Here is a 20,806-nt window from a genome sequence, read left to right on the forward strand (position 1 = left end):
CAGATTTCCGGTAGCACTGTACAAGAAGTATCGTAGCCTCCGTCCTCAGAATTTCTCTTCAAATGATCATCCATTCTACTTAGCTTCACACACAAAGGGTGTCCCTCGTGATGGCGAATCTTGGTTTAAGCGACAGCCAGTGGGGAAAAATAAACTTGGAAACATCATGAAATCCATGGCACAACACGCACACTTGTTAAGTGACAAACGCTTGACTAATCACAGTGAAAGAAAAACCATGTTGCAAACTCTCAGTGAACATAACTTTGCACCTACACACATAATGCAGCTTTCAGGCCATAAAAATGTTGCTTCTGTGAATTCATATGCCAAAGTTTCTAATGCACAACATCAAAAGATGAGCGGCACCTTGGTATCTCGATCACTGCCACTGTCAGCCGCGTCCACTTGTCCTCCCGCACAAAACGTGTGTTCTACTGCCACTGCCATGCCTCCCGTGGTTTCTCATCTAGAGGTTGATAACACTTCTCACAGTCAGAACACAATCGGCTGAAATCCTCTTCATTCGAGGTTGTAGGCAGTGTGTTTTCAGGCCCAATTTACGGTGGAGTATTCAACATAAACATCGAATCTGGACAAGTGGGAATTCCAGGCCGAGACGAGCCAATGTCCTCCGCCAAGCGTCGCCGTATTATCTACAGTGACTCGTCCTCCGATGAAGAATAGCGTGTAAGCAATGACAACGACACTAACCACAACTATTTGAGACATACAGTATCCTGTTATTCACATTTGGCTTCTTCAGTTGTGTGTGTTGCTCCTAATGCGTAACTTTTATCTGCTTGTTTGTGAACAGTTTTCAACACGACTATACCGACAGTGATGGCCGACTGACGTTCAGGCGATATTTAGGTCACGTAGTTAAATTAAAAAGGTTTACAGTTTACAAGTGTTTTGATGAATTACATTATTGTATTTGAAAGCAAATCCTCTAATGAAAAGAATTAAATTTTGATTACGACTTGATTCCGTCATAATTTATTTATTATCTAGACTAGTTAAAGGAACTACATTGCCTCTACGCAGCATACGTTTCCCTGGAGTGAAACGGTCGACATTCCAATCACCAATATGATCTATTAATCCGCGCAGTGCGGTTCTATATAGGAAAGCAAGATATTGCTTTATTTTAACAATATTTTCATTTTTAGAACGTGGGTAATAAATAGGATACAAAACTCGTTCCCCTTTCATATCAAGTTTATGTCCCTCGTGAAAAAATTTTGCTGTGTCACTCGCTAAAGCTCGTGACAAAGCAAAATTATTTCACTCGGGACATAAACTTGATATGAAAGAGGAAGCTCGTTTGATATCCTATAATTATACAATCGCAAAAATTGTCCATGCTAAGACGCTTTCTTTCACACTCTGCTAAATGGTGTAATCTTTTTATTTTGAATCTCCCAAAGATAGGTTATGGTAATATATTTGAGTATAGTTGTCAACATTTGAGAGATAAAATACTTCCTTTTATAAGAAATAATTACTACAAAAGATGTCGTTTCAGCGTGGTGGGACTTTACATCTCAACTTGAATTAAACTCTGAAAATGATAGTGATAATGAAATCCTTACTGAAAGTATATGGTATAATAAAAATATTATGGTAGAATGTAAAACGGTTTACTACAAAGAATGGTATGAACACGGGGTTCGCTGGATTAATGACTTGATTGATAATAATGGTAAATTCTTTCAATTTGAAACGTTTCTAAAACAATTTGACATAAAAACAAATTTTCTGAAATATCATGGTCTTATTTGCTCCGTTAAACAATATCTTCAAAAGATCAATACAGATTTAAAAACAATACAACGCAAACCAAACCCTGTTCTACCCCGATATATGCAACATCTCTGTAAGAATGTAAAACGGACGCAATACTTGTACAAAACTCTAATTTCAGGTCTAGGTTTAAAAAAACCAACATGCATCGAAATGGGAACTTAACATTTTATACGACGACATTATATCTAATGATTGGCCACTTTACAATACTATTCCCTTTAGATGTACGAAAGATACTAGATTACAATGGTTCCAATACAGACTTTTACACCATATCTTGCCAACAAACATTTTTTAGAAAAGATAGGATATAAAGACACTAGTAATTGTAGTTTTGCTCGAAGATATAGAAACAACTATCCACTTATTCTGGTCTTGCAACAAGGTAAACCATATATGGAAAAACTTGAGAACTGGCTACAGGCTAAAGCACAAATAAAACTCAAAATTGAAAAGAAACATGTAATGCTTGGTTACCCAAATAAAACAATGATCCAATAAATATCATCTTAATTCTCTTCAAGGAACTAATTTTTCGAAATAAGTTTAACAACATTATGCCATCTTTTTCAAGTTTTTCAACATAAACTGTTTGAATATTATATGTTAACAAAGTGTTCGTCAATCAATGCTTTTACACGTTCTGGTCGTCATAATTTATCTAAAAATGATTTTTCATCATTATACTGGAATATCACTGTTATTTGTTTGTATAAAATCTGGTGCAACAAAATCAAAAACTATAAAAAAAATGCCTCTAAATTGGGTAAACGGGGTTTCATTCGTGAGGTTGCCAAAACTCATTTGACTTCCGACAGCACACACACAGTGCACTTGCCAGCATGCTACATGTCATACTGCGAATGAATGACACGATGTACCAGTAAGTTTGTGCGTACTCGTAGGGAAAATTTGAATGTCATGAAAAATCGCAACAGTAACCAAGACAATGCCAAAAAACTATGAAAATGGCTACTGATGATTTGGGATATACAGGGAGTAGAGAAACAATGTGTAAATGTTTAAGAAAAAATGGTTTCAAATGGCGGAAAACTCGTTCATACATACAGGTCCTAAAGACATTGTTGCATGGCATTTGAGATATCTTCGCCAGTACCGTAAAGAAAAAACCGTCCAATCGTGTACATCGACGAAACATGGGTACACGCCCATCACACAGTATCAAAATGTTGGCAAACTGATGAGGAGGGAGCAGTTGGCGGTATTCGGGTACCATCGGGGACAGGTCCAAGATAAATTATAGTCCATGCTGGTACATGTGAGGGGTTTATTCCTAATGCTTCTTTGATATTTAAAGCCACACAAAAGAGCGACGATTACCATGACGAAATGAATGTCAACAATTTCTCTAAGTGGTTGCAAGAAAAACATATTCCTAATCTGCCCCAAAACTCAGTAGTTATAATGGACAATGCCCTTTATCATAGCAAACAAATAGACAAAGCTGCAACAACTGCCAATCGGAAAGATGAAATCAAATCGTGGCTACAAGGCATGATATATTTTTACACATTCAATGTTGAAGGCTGAATTGCTGGCACTTGTGAAATCACGTCCGCGCGGTCCCGTATATCATGTCGATGAAATTCTGAAAACCCATGGGCATATTGTTCTCCGATTACCCCCTTATCACGCCGATTTCAATGCCATAGAATAAATTTGGGCGAATTTGAAAAATTGGATTGGGTCCCAGAATTTAGATTTCAAAATGGCTTCTGCACAGAGGGCTTGCGAAGAACAATTGTCATCTATTGGCCAGAATTAATGGTCAGACTGTTGCAGACATATGATGGAAATTGAGGATCGTTACTGGCATCGAGAAATTGCCCTAGAGGATGAAATCGAAAAACTTGTCATCGAACTTGGCGTCGATACTGATGACAGTGATATTGGTGACGAGTAGCAGATTCAAGAGACTTATATGTAGCAAAAAGCAAATAAACTACCACTGAGCAATACAATTACTAAGTTTTGTTGTTGTTTTTTATTAGTACCCCGTTTTGAATTTACATAACGTTATTTCATTCCCCTCGAGGACAGCACAAACGTATTATCCATAAAACATTCATACACACAGAACCTAGGCTAGGACAGAAAGTAACCTTTTGGTACTTTTTTTATCGTTAAACACAAAAAATATTCGAGTGTTGTACTGGGTTGTGTATGAAAATCGTCAACCGCAAAATAGCAAATAGAACCCGTTCCACAAGAGCGAGAGTAGACTGACACGCTTCACAGCAGTTTATCGCTTTACATACACTCGGCCCCTTAATGGTAAAATGGACTGCACCGCTATTCAGATTCATGTGCTGCCTACAGGCACAAGGGGGCATCTCAAAGATTTGTGTGCATTTTCATGTTTGCTGACGATGTCTCACTTATTGATTAACATCTTACGTGTCTTTTCTTTATGTTGAGATATATAAAATAGTGTGATACCTGATAACCATAGAAACGCATCGTTTTAAATGTCTCAAAATATATAGGTGACATGACCACCCAATCACGAAGATCGACAGGACTAGATATAATTTGTAATTTGTCATGGCATGCCGTGTACTTCCCCATTATAATTGCCCTAAAGGATTATCTTATCTTAGCTGATAACTGTATCCCCTAGCCCGACCCCAACGATCGTCGGCGACACCCCTCCAGCTTTTGCTTTTGAGACGAACCATCATATCTGTTTCTTTTTATAGTGACAGTGAGACTCCATTGAAGCTACATCCTTAATAGTTTCAGCATGAAAGTTATTATTTTTGACGCCAGCTATCGTTTATAAATGAAGCTACGTCTAATTTCAAATTGGGCATTTCAAAAGTGTCCTTTGTAATACAATATCGTCGCTCACTAATTTGCATAGAACCATGGTCTGTTCCAAATAAATCGTTTTGGACTTTGAAAAAACCGCATTGCTCATTTCTGCACTAATCTCTCCTCAGTACAAAAGTCCTTTTTCTACGTTTCCTATGTCCCTACCACTGAGAATGTAGTTAGGCCGAACTTAGTTTAACAAATATTTCACACTTGCACATATCAACTACATATATTGTTGAGATAAATGAGAAAATACAGTTTTTTTTCTATTTCCGACAGTACTTTAGGGACTATGGGGACTTACAGTACATTTGCTTCCTGCATGGATCCAAGCTGGATTTACACCACCCCTTCAGTCGTTAGCAATTTAGCAAATCTAGCCATGCATTAAAAGAACAGGTATTCTACGATTAAAAAAGTGGAACGTTTTAATTGACTTCGAATGTTTTGGGACTTGTCAGGAGGACAATAATCTTACAGTACTTTAACCCCCACAATCATTAAGAGAGGGTTATTGTACAACGATTACAATATATTGTAATGCCTAAGCCAATACATATATATTGTTATCTTTGTACATTAATCCTATCTTATAGGGTATTCTAACCATAAAAACGTGCCGTCATCTTCGTCCAACTTCTAAATGCCTTTCAAAAACTTCGTAAACGGAAACCAGTCGCAAAAATTGCCATGAGAAGGACAAGACCCGAATACAATTGTAGGTCACGAATGTCACCCCAGATTGTGTCTCGCTATTACCCGTCACATTACTTAGTGAGTGAGTGAGAGAGTGAGATGAGTTTGACGCCGCTTTTGGCAATATTCCAGCAATATCAATGCGGGGGACTCCACAAATAGGCTTCACCAATTGTACCCATGTTGGGACTCCAACCACAAGGCTGCTCCACCACCCTACTTGGTATTATCACTAACAGAGAAAATGCCGACAGCTGGAACAACGCTGACGCACGAGTGGTGTATGAAATGATCAGCAGTCCCAGTTGGTAAAAGTGTAGACGACGTTTATTGATTTTGTTTTTCCAGGTATTTCTCGCAAGAGTTATGCTGAATTGAATTGACAGGCGTGTTGTAAGAGTTAATGATTTCTAAGAAGTCAGTAACAACCGAAGCCTTTTTCCTGCACTAAAATGGTTTATGCAATCATAAAACTCAACTAAAGGTAGCTGTAAGATGAGGCATAAATGAGTGAGTGAGTGATTGAGTTAGTGACTGAGTTAAAATTTAAAGTTTCATCGGCAGTATTTCAGTCATATCGTGACTAAGAAAGTTGTACATATATAAATGAATAAAAAGAAAGTTAGCAAATACACTTACCTGTCTGCAAAGGACAGTAAAACAGCTAGACTATCACAGAAATACATTTAAAACTATAATTAAATCTAAAATACTTGAACTGTAAATGACAAGACAATATAAAAACGGGCTTGAGATCGCCAACAAGTGAAGGTAGATCACCATACTAGGGACCATGGGGACTTACAGTACCTTTACTACCTGCATGGACCCTACTGGGTTTACACCATCCCTTCAGCTGCTGGCGATTGTAAGAAATGGTAGCCAAAATTAAAATAACAAGAATGCTACGTTTAAAAATCCTGGTAAGTTTGAACTGACTTTGACAATTTTGAGACTTAAGTACCATCTCAGGAGGACAATAATTTTACAATACTTCAACCCCCCTTAGAGCCACTAATAATCTGAGTTATTAATTTAAACTTCCAATCATAAAATATTTATCTATTTACAAATCAGTTAACAAATCTAATTCTTTTAAAAATGCAATAATTAAATGAGAACCTATATTATTAAAAAGATCCTTCATAGTTCGTGATTTGATGTAGATATCCCTTGTGATGGAATATTCAACACAGTCAAGGAGGACATGCATGATCGTGATTCTTTCATCACAAGGGATACAAAACGGAGCATCCTCGCGTTTCAATAGGTACTCATGATTATATCTTGTGTGGCCAATACGACATCGTTGTATGATGATCTCTTCAAATCTGGACAGACAAAAAACTGATAAACCAATTGCCAAGGAGGGGAAGAAAGAAAACGGGAAGGAGAGATATTTTCTTGCTCAATGCCAGCAGCAGAAAGGCAAGGTTTGACTCTTAGTCCCAGAGGCGGAACAAGAGAATACATTTTATTGTATAGATCCTCATACAGAGGATTAAAAACCGTTAAATGCAGGATTTGACTCATTAGAATATAGTTTTGTTACATTATGGAAGGATAATTTTATACGGCGTTGTGTGAGAGATGGCTCATCGGCCTCGACGTAGAGACTGTCAACAGGAGAAGTTCTAAAGGACCCAAGACAAAGTCTTAGACCTTGGTGGTGGACAGAATCTTACAGTCTTAGGTTGCTTTTGCAGGCTCCACCATAAACGATGAAACCATAATCAAGTTTGAAAAGTACCATTGATCGATATAGATGTAGGAGGGTAGCTTGATCCCCTCCCCACTTAGAATTGGAAACAAGTCAAGTGCCTTCAGGTATTTAGTTTTAAGAGATTTAATAGAAACGTTAAGAGTGAGTCAAAAATAATACCCAAGAACTTGGCCTCCTTCACAACTTTGATGGCTGTGCCATTTAGAGATAGTTCAGGGTCTTTATGCGGTTTGTATTTACGGCAGATATGTATACAATAAGTTTTTGATTTAGAAAATTTGAAGCCATTTCCAAGACACCATTTATTTATTTTGTTTATAAACAACTGTAGTTGCCGTTCAATAGTATGCATATTTTTACCACGACAAGAAATATTGAAGTCATCCACAAAAACTGATCCATCGATTGAATCATTTAAAACCTTGGATAAACTGTTGATCTTGATACTAAATAAAGTCACAGACAAAATACTGCCTTGTGGGACACCCTTATCCTGATTGTAATGATCAGACAGGGTAGAACCCACGCGGACTTGAAATTGTCTGTCATTTAAGAAGTTAGCTATAAAGTGAGGCAGACGGCCTTGCAACCCGAAGCCATGTAAATCTTTTAAAACGCCACATTTCCACGTAGTGTCATATGCTTTTTCAAGATCCAAAAAGATAGACATAGGGTGTTGTTTATCAATTATAGCGTTTTTAACAAATGATTCCAAACGCACTAGGTGATCGACAGTACTTCTGTTTTTACGGAAACCACATTGTATATCTGTTATAAGGTTATTTGTTTCCAAGTACCGATTAAGGCGATTATTTATCATGCGTTCCATGGTTTTGCAAACACAGCTAGCTAGTGAAATCGATCGATAATTGGACGGATCCGTATGATCACGACCAGGTTTAGGTATTGGTACTACTATAGCGTCACGCCACGAGGAAATAAATTTCCCACCCGTCCAAATATCATCAAAAATGTGTAAGAACGTCTCTAAACATGATTCTGGTAAGTGCTTCAGGAGTTGATAATGTTTGTTATCAGCACCTGTAGCAGTATGATGAGCTTGCACAAAAGCAGTATGGAGCTCATGAATAGAAAATGTTTCATTATAATCTTGTTTAACGAAAGTTTCACCAAGTTTATTCGCAATATCTGATTTATTGGTAAGTAATTGATCTCCATGTTTAAGATGATGGACACTAGATTTAGTACCTTTACCTTACATTTTCTGTACCATGTTCCATACCTTGGACATGGGCGTTCGAGAATTTATTTTGGATACATAATTTTGCCAAGATTGGCATTTATTCTGTTTAGTGATTGAGTATGGTTTTACGCCTCCCTCAGCAACATTCCTGTAATATCACGGCGGGGAACACCAGAAACAGACTGCACATATGACACATGTGGGGAATCGAACCCTGGTCTTCAGCGTGACGAGCGGTTGTTTAAACCATTAGGTTGCCCCACTGCCCTGTTCTGTATAATCTACAATAGGAATCGTTGAATACTGAGGACAGATTACTGTTGCAACAGAATATGTACTTTCAAGGAATGAAATTTGCAATATTTACAATTCATTTAAACACTTCGAGAACGGAACTAGTGCAGCTGATTTCAATCTAAACTTTATACTTTCATTTTGGCGATTATCATTCGATGATTATTTTCAGTAAAATTTTAAAATAGAAAGCACCTGCCATCTCAATGCTACACTCTTTGTACATGGATCAATTATGAGGAGCGATCTCATCTATTGAGGAATAAGATATATTGTACACAATGAAATATTTCCTCACGGTCAGCGTCCTTCCAAAGCCATTGATCCGTACGACACTGCTGATGATATCAAACTACCTGTAAAGACTGTCGATTTTCGCTTTAATAGGACTTTCCCGGAAAACTATTTATAGCTTATGACTCACGTAATAATCGTGACTACCAAGTATGACAACTGACGGTTTGAGATGTGTTGCATTGAGAGAGATAGGACAATACACAGTGAGAGATTCAAATACACACACGTGTGTTTGTTAATGTAACCTCTCCAATGTTTCCAATTGAGTGCTTTCTCTGACCATTTACTCATAATTCGATCCACATATATTTCTTAACTCCCATTTTGGTTAAAAATCCTAGCGTTGATTTGATAGCAAATTAGCAAATCTACAGTAGACATGACACAACTTCGACAAGAGCTTCATATCATTGACGAATACAGTTGGTTTTATGAACTCTGGAATGACCATGGCAGCCCAAACGGAAATAAACTTCGAACATACCGCCTAACCAAGAAAGATTTGAAGCGTGAAGCTTATGTCTTGACTAGACCCATTCCCCGATCTTCAAGAAAGATGTTCGCACTTCTTCGTTGTGTCAGCCTGCAATTAAACATTCAAAAAACTCAGGTACAGTCGACCCGCAATACCTCTCAACGCTAGGGTGTGTCCCTTCTGCTCGGATAAAATAGAAAATGAAATCCATTTTCTTGTAGACTGTGATATGTACAACGACCTGCGATACGACCTGTTCCAAACAATGCAACAATCTGATGTATATCCATCCTTCAATAACGCCTCCTCAGTTACTAAATTTACACATCTATTAAACACATCAGACATAGTCCATCACCTCAGTGATACAGTTACAAATATGTATAAGCGGCTTCAATCATTATCTTAAATATTATACACTACTTGTGGCACCCATGAAGGGCCACCTCCTCGTGGTGGGTGCTGGGTCACGCTAAGCGCCCTTCAACCCCCCGTTGTGGACCCGGGGGGATATTTGGTCCACCAACCCGTTTGCCGTGGGTTGCGCCCCTGTGTCGGTGGAGGAAGGTAGTCTGGTGGTTGAGGGCACTGGTTCCAGGAACAGTGTTCCTTTGCCCAACACACCACTTCGGCCCTGACTTCACCTAGACGGGTGGTAGAACTGGCCCGGTTCTATCAATCGGCTGGTCACGCCAAGCCCTGTGCATGGTAAATATTTTTGCACACTTTTGACTTTTCGAAATTTTATTGTTTGGTCTTGGCAATTTCCTATTTGCTAAAAGCACAAGTTATTACTTTTGTAATTTGCCTAGAGTCCTATGCCAGAAGGCGGTGGCTCATGGGCCAATCTGGTAGGATCTATCTTTTCAAGGTATTTTCCTGCTTGAGTATACTCTCCTAGTATCCTTGGTGCCGTCTGTAGGAGATCCACAGACATACGGCATCGTCCTCGTTGATACTCCATGGTGGGTGGGGAGCTAGGAGAGTGAATCATATTCAATACAATCATGGCACCACCACTTAAAAAAACGTTCGCATGAATCAGATGATTCATTCTCGTCGGAGGACGAGGCTGCTACAGCTCTCACAAATCCTGCAAATTGGTCTCGCTTTCTTGTAATGTCTGATCCAAATAATGGTTCCCTGAAATTGAATCCTTTTGCTATTGCGAAAGGCATAGAAGGTTTGGCTGGCGAAGTCAAAGAAGTTAAAAAATTACGATCTGGATCTCTTCTTATTGAATGCAAGAAACAAATACAATCACAAATTCTGCTTTCAACTACCTCTCTGGCCAATGTTCCTGTAAAGGTTTCATCTCACAGGACACTCAACAATAGCAAAGGCATCGTCCGTGATGTAGGACGTTGCTTATCTGACATGACTGAAGCAGACATTGTTTCAGAGTTGCACTCTCAAGGAGTCACTGCTGTACAACGGTTTACGTATAAAAGAGAAAATGAAATTCTGAAAAGCAACACATACTTGTTTACTTTCTGTCTTCCGTCACGCCCTAACTCACTTAAAGCTGGTTATTGTCACCTAAGGGTCGATGCCTACATTCCGAATCCCCTGAGGTGTTACAATTGCCAAAAGTATGGCCATGGCTCCAAATCCTGCCATAATCCAGCTGCCTGCCACCGATGTGGAGGCAAATGTGAAGACAGTACCCTCTGCAATAACCCGTCTGCTTGTGTAAACTGTTCTGGAAGTCATCCCTCGTCTTCCAGAGACTGCCCGACATGGAAACTCCAGTCAAAAATTTCACGAGTCAAACATGACCGAAACATCACCTTTTTCGAGGCTAAGAAATATGTCATGGCTCAGGAAACTCCGGGCCCGTCTTATGCCGCCGCAACTGCTTCTACTTCTACTTCTACTTCTGCTTCAACTTCAACTCCCAAATCTATTCCATGTAAATCGGTTGCTTGCCAGACAGAATACACTTGGGCAAAATCCTCTGCTCCAACTTTGATATCTGCCGCAGTACATGCAAAACCTACACAAACATCCAGTTCACAAACATCAAATCAGTCCACGACATCCAGCGATAAGGATTCGTCCTCATCTCACACAAAAAACATCATCTCCAAAATCAGACAACAATGAGAAACAAATTGAAAAAATCAAATCCAGATCTAGAGCTGAAACAATTAAAAAGAATCAAAGTGGTAGAACCCCGAAAGGGGCTAATAATCCGGTCCAACTATTTAACAAGTTTGGATCACTCGAGGACATGGATGTGTCCGACCAGAACCATGGTAGGACACATAGCTTGTCACCTTCGAGGAAAGTAAGGGGTCGATATCCCGTTAATCCCCCGAAGAGATAGTTTCTTCACCTCTAATACAGTGGAACTGTAGAGGACTCAGGACGAATTTGAATGATTTACATCTTTTAGTCCAAGATTTTAAACCGTCAGTATTCTGCTTACAAGAGACATATCTAAAGCAGACTGATCATTTTGACTTACGTCAGTATAATGCATATCATTGTTTTTCTCCTCTGGGCGATAGAGCCACTGGAGGATCTTCAATCATTGCTCGGAATGATGTAATCCACAGCCCGGTTGTACTTAAAACCAGTCTCCAGGCCGTTGCAGTAAGACTCACTTTGCATGTTGCAGTTACTCTGTGCTCTCTGTACATTTCGCCTTCATCATCTGTTCAGCAGGTTGATCTTCAGGCTCTGTATGATGAACTCCCTAAACCTTGTATAATCATGGGCGATTTAAATGGGCACAATCCACTCTGGGGCAGTACTAATACAAACACCAAAGGTAAATTACTGGAGGATTTCATTTCAAATAATGATTTATGCATTTACAATGACGGTTCAACTACGTATTTACATCCTGGCACAGGAACATATTCAGCTCTTGATTTATCTATTACTGACTCCAACCTATTGAGTGAATTCGAATGGTCAGTCCACGACGACCTTTGTGGAAGTGACCATTTCCCAACGATACTAACACCTGTGAATCCATCTGACGTTCCTCCATCATCGAGATGGAATTTTAAAAAGGCTAACTGGCCTTTATACGAATTTTTCTGTGCTGACAGACTCAAGTCTGAACTTTTTACTGATATTCCTGATGCCATACAATGTTTTTCAGATGAACTAAATAACATAGCTGACGAGTGTATCCCAAAGTCCTCTGCAATTCCACACGTACGAAAACCATGGTTTACCAACGAAGATACAAAAGGCAAGGAAGGCAAGGAAGAAAGCTGAGCATTATTTCCGTCGCCATCCTATGGTCCACAATTTAGACAAATTTAGAATTTTAAATGCTAAAGCACGACGTACTTTCAAGCAAAATTAACGCCACTCTTGGCGAAACTATGTCTCAAAAATCAATTCGCGCACACCGATATCAAAGGTGTGGAATATGATTCAGAAAATAAAGGGTAAGGGCTCTAAATCTAGCATTCACCATCTCAAAGATGGGAATCAGTTATTGACTGATACATCAGATTTGCAAATAAACTTGGTGAGACGTTGGCCAAACATTCTTCCTCATCTAATTATGTACCTGAATTCCAAAAATATCAAAAACGGCTAGAAAAGAAATCTCTTAATTTCAATTCAGATAATGGGGAAGACTACAATGAAACATTTTCGATACATGAGCTACATACTGCTCTTGACCAGGCTCACGATACTGCTTCAGGGGCTGATAACATACATTATCAACTCCTGAAGCACTTGCCTGAATCATGTTTAGAGACGCTCTTACATGTTTTTGATGACATTTGGACGTCTGGAAATTTTCCTTCGTCGTGGCGGGACGCTATTATTGTTACCATACCTAAACCTGGACGTGATCATACTGATCCCTCTAATTATAGACCAATTTCACTAACTAGCTGCGTTTGCAAAACCATGGAACGTATGATCAACAATCGACTTGTTTGGTACTTGGAAACCAATAACCTTATAACTAATATACAATGTGGTTTCCGTAAAAACCGTAGTACCATCGATCATTTAGTTCGTTTAGAGTCTTTTGTGAAAAATGCCATAATTAAAAAACAACATGCAGTGTCGATCTTTTTCGATTTAGAAAAAGCATACGACACAACATGGAAACATGGGATTTTAAAAGATTTACATGACTTTGGATTACGAGGCCGTTTGCCTCAATTTATATCCAACTTTTTCAATGACAGGCAATTTCAAGTCCGAGTGGGTTCAACCCTGTCTGACCATAACAATCAGGATCAGGGTGTCCCACAAGGCAGTATTTTGTCCGTCACTTTATTTAGTATCAAGATTAACAGTTTATCCAAGGTTTTAAACGATTCAATTGATGGATCACTTTTTGTGGATGATTTTAACATTTCTTGTCGTGGTAAAAATATGCATACTATTGAACGGCAATTGCAGTTGTGTTTAAATAAAATAAATAAATGGTGTCTTGAAAACGGTTTTAAATTTTCCAAATCCAAAACTAATTGTCTACACTTTTGTAGAAAATATAAACCGCATAAAGATCCAGAACTATCTTTAAATGGCACTCCCATCAAAGTTGTTAAGGAGGCCAAATTCTTGGGTCTAATTTTCGACTCCCATTTAACTTTTTTGCCACATATTAAATCACTTAAAGCCAAATGCCTGAAGGCACTCGTTTTGTTGAAAGTTATTTCCAACTCAAAGTGGGGAGGGGATCAAGCTACCCTCCTCCACCTGTATCGATCATTGGTCCGCTCGAAACTTGATTATGGCTCCATCGTAGACTTTGTCTTGGGTCCTTTAGAACCTCTCCTATTGATAGTCTATATGTTGAAGCAGATGAGCCTTCTCTTACACAACGCCGTATAAAATTAACTTTACAGTATATTACAAAACTTTATTCCCATGAGTCAAACCCTGCATATAACTGTGTCTTTAATCCACTATATGAAGATCTGTATAACAAGAAGCCTTCTCTTGTTCCGCCTCTTGGAATAAGATTGAAACCTTTCCTTTCTGCTGCTGGCATTGAGCTAGAACATATAGCTCCTTCCCGTTTTCTTTCTTCTCCGCCTTGGCAATTGGTTAGGCCTGAAGTTGACCTAACATTAACTACATTTAAAAAATCAGAAACAAATGAATTACAGTATAAACAAGAATTTAGTCAATTAAGAAATAAATATAATACATATAAATCCTTATTTACAGATGGGTCCAAGGATGGTGGCGCGGTGGCATGTGCCACTGTCATTGGATCCAAAACAATATCTTCTCGACTTCCAAATAACAGCTCTATTTTCACAGCAGAAGCAAACGCCATCTTAACAGTTCTTAAATATATTAATAAACATCGTAAATATAAACAATATATCATCTTTTCCGATTCTCTTTCGTGTCTTCAGGCTATTAAAAATCTTTCTTGCAAACATCCACTTTTATTAGAAATTATTGAATTGTACAATGAACTTGCTACTGGCCAATGCGACATCGTCTTTTGTTGGTTACCCAGCCACGTTGGCATTTCTGGGAACACGATGGCTGATATTGCTGCTAAGGCAGCACTCATCAAATCTGTGACACCACTTCTTATTCCTTACTCTGATTACAAAGCCAGCATTAGAGCATACATCCGCGATCTAATGCAGAAGAAGTGGGACACCCAAGTAGGTATTAATAAATTACATGCAATAAAACCCTACATTGGTTATACCTACTTGGGTTGTCAGTCCAGATTTGAAGAGGTCATTATGCGGCGATGTCGCATTGGCTATATACTAGATATACCCATGAATATTTGCTTAAAGGCGAAGATCCTCCGTTTTGCATCCCTTGTGATGAAAGAATCACAGTCAAGCATGTCTTGCTTGACTGCATTGAATATTCCATCACAAGGGATATCTATTTCAAATCCAAAACTCTGAAGGATCTTTTTAATAATGTCAGTTCTCATTTAATTATTGCATTTTTAAAAAAATTAGATTTGTTGAGTGATTTGTAAATATATATATATTTTATTATTGGTAGTTTAGATTAGCAACTGAGATTGTTAGTGGCTGTATCCTCAAAGGGGGGTTGAAGTATTGTAAAATTATTGTCCTCCTGAGAGGGTATGTAAGTCCCAAAACATTTAGGCAATCTAAGTGTACCTGTTTTTTTAATCGTAGAATAAGTGTGTTTTTAATTTATGGCTAGATTTCTCTTCTGTCGCCAATGGCTGAAGGGATGGTGTAAATCCAGCTAGGGTCCATGCAGGTAGCAAAGGCACTGTAAGTCCCCATGGTCCCTAGTATGGTGATCTACCTTCAGTTGTTGGCGATCTATAGCCCATTTTTACATTGTATTGTCTTCTTTAATTGGAATGTTTTAACTTTGTTCGCTAGTTTTATATTGATAACTGTGATTATCTAGTATTTTTACTGTCCTTCGTTGACAGGGTTTTATATATTATATGTCTGTATTACAAATTTAGAACTAGTTTTAGTCACGATATGGCTGAAATATTGCCGATGTGACTTTAAATCTTAACTCACTCACTCACTATACACTACTTGTATCTTAAGTTATACCCTTTCATTCATTAACACTAGATGAATGCATCACGTGGTGTATGAATGTTGTGCATTGTAACAACTGTACGAATGTACGTAACTGTATTGTATTTCATTGTATTGTTTGTATTGTGTTCAATGGTATTGTGTGCAGGGTATCTGTATGTATGTGGGTATACAATGTATGATTATAATACATGTATATTTTTGTGTATGTGTGTATGTATGTATGTATGTGTGTATGTATGTATGTATGTATGTATGTATGTATGTATGTATGTATGTATGTATGTATGTATGTATGTATGTATGTATGTATGTATGTATGTATGTATGTATGTATGCATGCATGCATGCATGCGTGTATTATGTGCGGTTGTGTGGCTGTTTTGCATATGTTTTTGTATGTATGCATGTTTGTTGCATGTATGTTATGTATGTATGCATACCTGTACGTGTTAACTTCAAATGTATACGGTTATATGTGTGTACATACTGTAGGTTTACAATGTTTTCGTTGGTTTAAATAGTCTCTCATAACCAAACGGGTGGTTTTTGTACTTTCAAACTCCTCCAAAAATCTTGCATTAAATGACAATGTACAGAAAGTGTGACTCAAATAAACATTATCTCTATCTCTTTGATATCTTGAATAAATCTTAAACTATATATTTAGGATAAAACCAATGAAGATGTTAATTCCACCATTATTGTTTAGCAGTAGTTGCTTTTATTTACCAAACTAACAAAACAGATATACAGCCGTCACTTACGAACTATTGAGTAAATTTATGTTAGTGATTAATGTAACTGGTTAATCTTTAAAATAATGTTTTGAATCGAAGTTACCTATAAAGTGTATGAAAGACAAATTTCAAAGTCATTACAGGAGACAATATATTTTCATCATCATAATTGTACTTGTAGTGTATCATAGAGATTTAAGTCGTTTATGAAATACAACAATGTGTGAGTCAAATATTTCTACAGGGCCACAAGTGGGTCATGAAAGGACTGACCTGCATGGGTGAATAGATGCTTGCAGCACTCGCGCCAATATATATCAACTATGTTAATCTGTCAGATCCTTCAACAGTATAGCAGTTGAAACGACAGCAGTACTAATAGCAAAAACGATGTATTGGCTGGGACATGGGCGAGAAAATATACAACTACAGTTGAGACACAGAGGTGGGCCATAACTCAAGAAATTACCAACAATTTGCAGCTCTTTAATTATTAAAACAAATCATCTGATTGTTTTTTAATCGCAGTTAATATTACATTTTAATGCTTGTCAATCTAGTGCATTTCATCTGTTAACAGGGAAGAACTGCATGTCAACTTCTTTATTATGAGGAATATAATGTTTCGGATTATAAATATTATTACTGCTTCGTCAGGTCAATGGAGTGGGTGAGTGAGTGAGTTAAAATTTAACGTCACATCGGCAATGCTGCAGCCATATCGTGACGAGAACAGTTGATATCAATATTCAAATCAATAACTGTGTACAACGTAAAAACCTGTCATCAAAGGACAGTAAGACTACTAAAATACCACAGCTCGTAATTTAAAACTAGTATGCTATCATCAAAATATATCGGGAGAGACAACAACACAATATATGAACGTGCTATAGATCACCAGCAACTGAAGGTTAATCACCATACTAAGGACCACGGGGACTTACAGTACCTTTGCTACCTACATGGACCCTAGTTGGATTTACATCATCCCTTCAGCAGCCGGCAATTGTAGTCAAAATTTAGCCATAATTAAAATCATAAAAAATCTAGGCTTAAAATCCTGGTAAGTTGGAAATTTACTTTACAGAGTTTTGGGACTGACGTACCCTCTCAGGAAGACAATAAGTTTACAGCACCTTAACACCCCTTGAAGGTACAGCCACTAACAATCTGAGTTGTTAATTTACACTTCCAATCTTGAAATATTTATCTATTTACGAATCTGTTAACAGATCTAATTCTTTAAAATGCAATAATTTAATGAAAACTTATATTATTAAAAAGTGAGTGAGTGAGTTAAGTTTGACACCGCACTCAGCAATATTCCAGCTTTATGGCGGCGGTCTGTAAATAATCGAGTCTGGGCGAGAAAATTCAGTGATTAACAGCATGAGCATCGATCTGCGCAATTGGGAACTGATGACATGTGTCTACCGAGTCAGCGAGCCTGACCACCCGATCCCGTTAGTCGCCTCTTACGGCAAGCATAGTCACCTTTTGTGGCAAGCATGGGTTGCTGAAGACCTATTCTACCCCGGATCTTCACCGGTCATATTATTAAAAAGATCCTTCATAGTTCGTGATTTGAAAATGTCATCCCTTTTTGATGGAATATTCAACACAGTCAAGCAAGACATGCTTCACTGCGATTCTTTCATCACAAAGGATGCAAATACTTCACCTTTTAACAGATCATGAGTATACCTTGTATGGCCAATACGACATCGTCGCTTGATGACCTGGACTGACAACCCAAGTAGGTGTAACCAATATTGGGTTTTATTTCATATTAATTTGTTACCACCTACATGGGTGTCCCACTGCTTCTGCACTGATGCTAGCTTTGTAAACAGAGTATGGAATAAGAAGTGGTGTCACAGATTTACTGAGTGCTGCCTTGGCAGCAAGTTCAGCCACTGCATTCCCACAAATGCCAAAGTGGCTGGGTAACCAAGAAAAGACGATGTCGCATTGGCCAGTAGCAAGTGGATGTTTACAAGAAAGATTTTTAATAGCCTGAAGACACGAAAGAGAATAGAAAAAGATGATGTATTGTTTGTATTTACGGTGTTTATTAATATATTTAAGAGCTGTTAATATGGCGTTAGCTTCTGCTGTGAAAATAGAGGTTATTGGGCAATCGAGAGGATAATGTTTTGGACAATGACAGTGGCACAAGCAACTGCGCTCAGGTCAATGGAAGATAGGGTGATTTTTTGTAGGGAACCCAGGAGTAAACGAGAGCTGTTATGTAATAATAACTACAGTCAAATTCCGATGAGTCGAATCTCTGGGGACCAAGTAATAAATTCGACTTATCGATGTATGCGAGACATAGGTCTGTCTATGAGGGTAGAAAAAAAGATGATCCAGTCCTAATTCCTCCGCCTAAGCATTTGTTTATCTAATGATTTCCCTATCACTAATAGGGGCACCTTATCAGTTCCAGTCTGATTAGCACAGACAGTGATTGCCGTAATTGGACAAAAGGAAGGCTAAGTAATTCACACTGATTATCATGTTACCGATAATGAAGACGTTGACATCCAAAAATTTCCCTGTTAGACTTGTCAGTTTTGGAGTGTTCTGTGGTATCTACAAGTGTTCTGTGGTATCTACAAGTGTATGCTCATGATTGCTTTGAAGTTAGTAACAAAGCGAACCATTTTTGTACTCAAAATGGTTTATGCAATCATAAAAATCAAATAAATGTAACCATTATATGTTGCGTAAATGAGTGAGTGGATAATGCCATATTACCCCACATGTGGGGAATCGAACCCTGCATGACGAGTGGACGCTTTAACCATTAGGCTACCCCACGGCACAGTATTAGGCATTCCAAATACTAAATGCATAGATTACGATGCAGATTATTGTTCAACAGAATATTTACTTCAAGAACGGAAGTAGTGCAGCTAAATTCAGCAAAAACTCCATTTTCCCGTCATAATGCGATGAATATCTTCTGTAAAATTTATAACTTGAAAGGGTCTGCCATCTCGATGCTGCACCATTGTTATTTGAATCATAGACAATAGCGGCTTGCTACCTGAGGAATGATAAATATTGTTAATATAAATAATTTAACATTTGTGCTCTCTTACCTTCCTTCCAACAGCAGTAATGGGCAGAACACTGTAGATGATACACAAGTGCGTAAAAAGACTGACGACTTTCGCTTTAAGAGGAGTTTCCCGGAAAACTATTCATAGCTTGTGATACATTTCCTCTTTGGGCGCAAGTCGTTGGTATTGAAAGCCATACTTGACGACAATACAATATCAACTGAAACGGTGAACACCTGCGAGCTATTGCGACACACATGCAAATATGAGATCTATTACACTTATCTCTTTCGGTTATTTCAACTGTATGACAGTTGAAACAGCATAACAAGCACCATACAAAATGGCTGTTTTACCCAAATTTACTCACGTCAGAAAGGATACGTTTCATCCGGCGTCCATATGACCATCGTATGAAATCTACGTATCATCTGGCTGTCAGATTTACACACGTTTAAAGGGGTATTAAAATATTTGAACACTCGAATCTGTATTTATATGGGTTTTACAGGTGTGCAAACCTGGCCATTGTTTTCATGTGTTTTCTAGCATGTGTCATAAACATAAATTTTGTGAATGAAGGCCATGGATCTCAGTACCCTTGAAATCTCGCATGACCATGGTTAGGTTTGTCATACATTTAATACACGCGTAAATAATTGGTAATGGGTAAATAAAGTGTTATAAGATTGACACCACTTTAACATATATTTCAATGGTTCTGTAATATAACTGTCACATTGGGTTCGTTGATAGCGACCACGCCATAATGTACTGAGGTCATGAGAAACACATGGCGAAGTGATACCCATGACTGAGCACCACTATTACGTGCATGCCTTTCTTGACAAACACCTGATGTCTGTTTAAAAGGTTCAAATATCGGGTCTGTGGGTCAGTGCGATATGTATGCTAGGGAGCGTGTTTGTCTGTACGTGTGCTTGCATGTGTGTGTGAGAGAGAGAGGGTGTGGGTCGGTGGGTTGGATTATATTATTACTCCTTCATCAAAATTGGAATGTTTTAGCTTTGCTCGCTAGGTTTATATTCATATCTGTGATTCTCTAGTATTTTTACTGTCCATCGTCGACAGGTTTTAATCTTCAAAATGTCTTCACCTATTATGGTATAAACTTTTTTCGTCACGATGT

At 38.1% G+C, this 20,806-nt stretch overlaps 2 long non-coding RNA genes across 2 annotated transcripts in view; one reads left to right on the forward strand and one right to left on the reverse strand.

Moving 5' to 3' along the window:
* LOC124269142 overlaps positions 1-19,797 on the reverse strand; it is a 32,680-nt gene extending 12,883 nt beyond the window's left edge. The window contains exon 1 of the long non-coding RNA XR_006896440.1: positions 19,696-19,797. This is a non-coding gene — a long non-coding RNA (uncharacterized LOC124269142). The remainder of the gene's footprint in view (positions 1-19,695) is intronic.
* LOC124269143 lies at positions 508-11,331 on the forward strand. The gene is made up of 3 exons (XR_006896441.1): positions 508-1,360; positions 9,362-9,370; positions 11,321-11,331. It is a non-coding gene; the product is annotated as an uncharacterized LOC124269143 (long non-coding RNA).
* Positions 19,798-20,806: the final 1,009 nt, after the last annotated feature.

This window comes from Haliotis rubra, unplaced genomic scaffold, assembly GCF_003918875.1.
Source record: "Haliotis rubra isolate DU_JTF1 unplaced genomic scaffold, ASM391887v1 Scf1423, whole genome shotgun sequence".
Lineage (NCBI taxonomy): Eukaryota > Metazoa > Mollusca > Gastropoda > Lepetellida > Haliotidae > Haliotis > Haliotis rubra.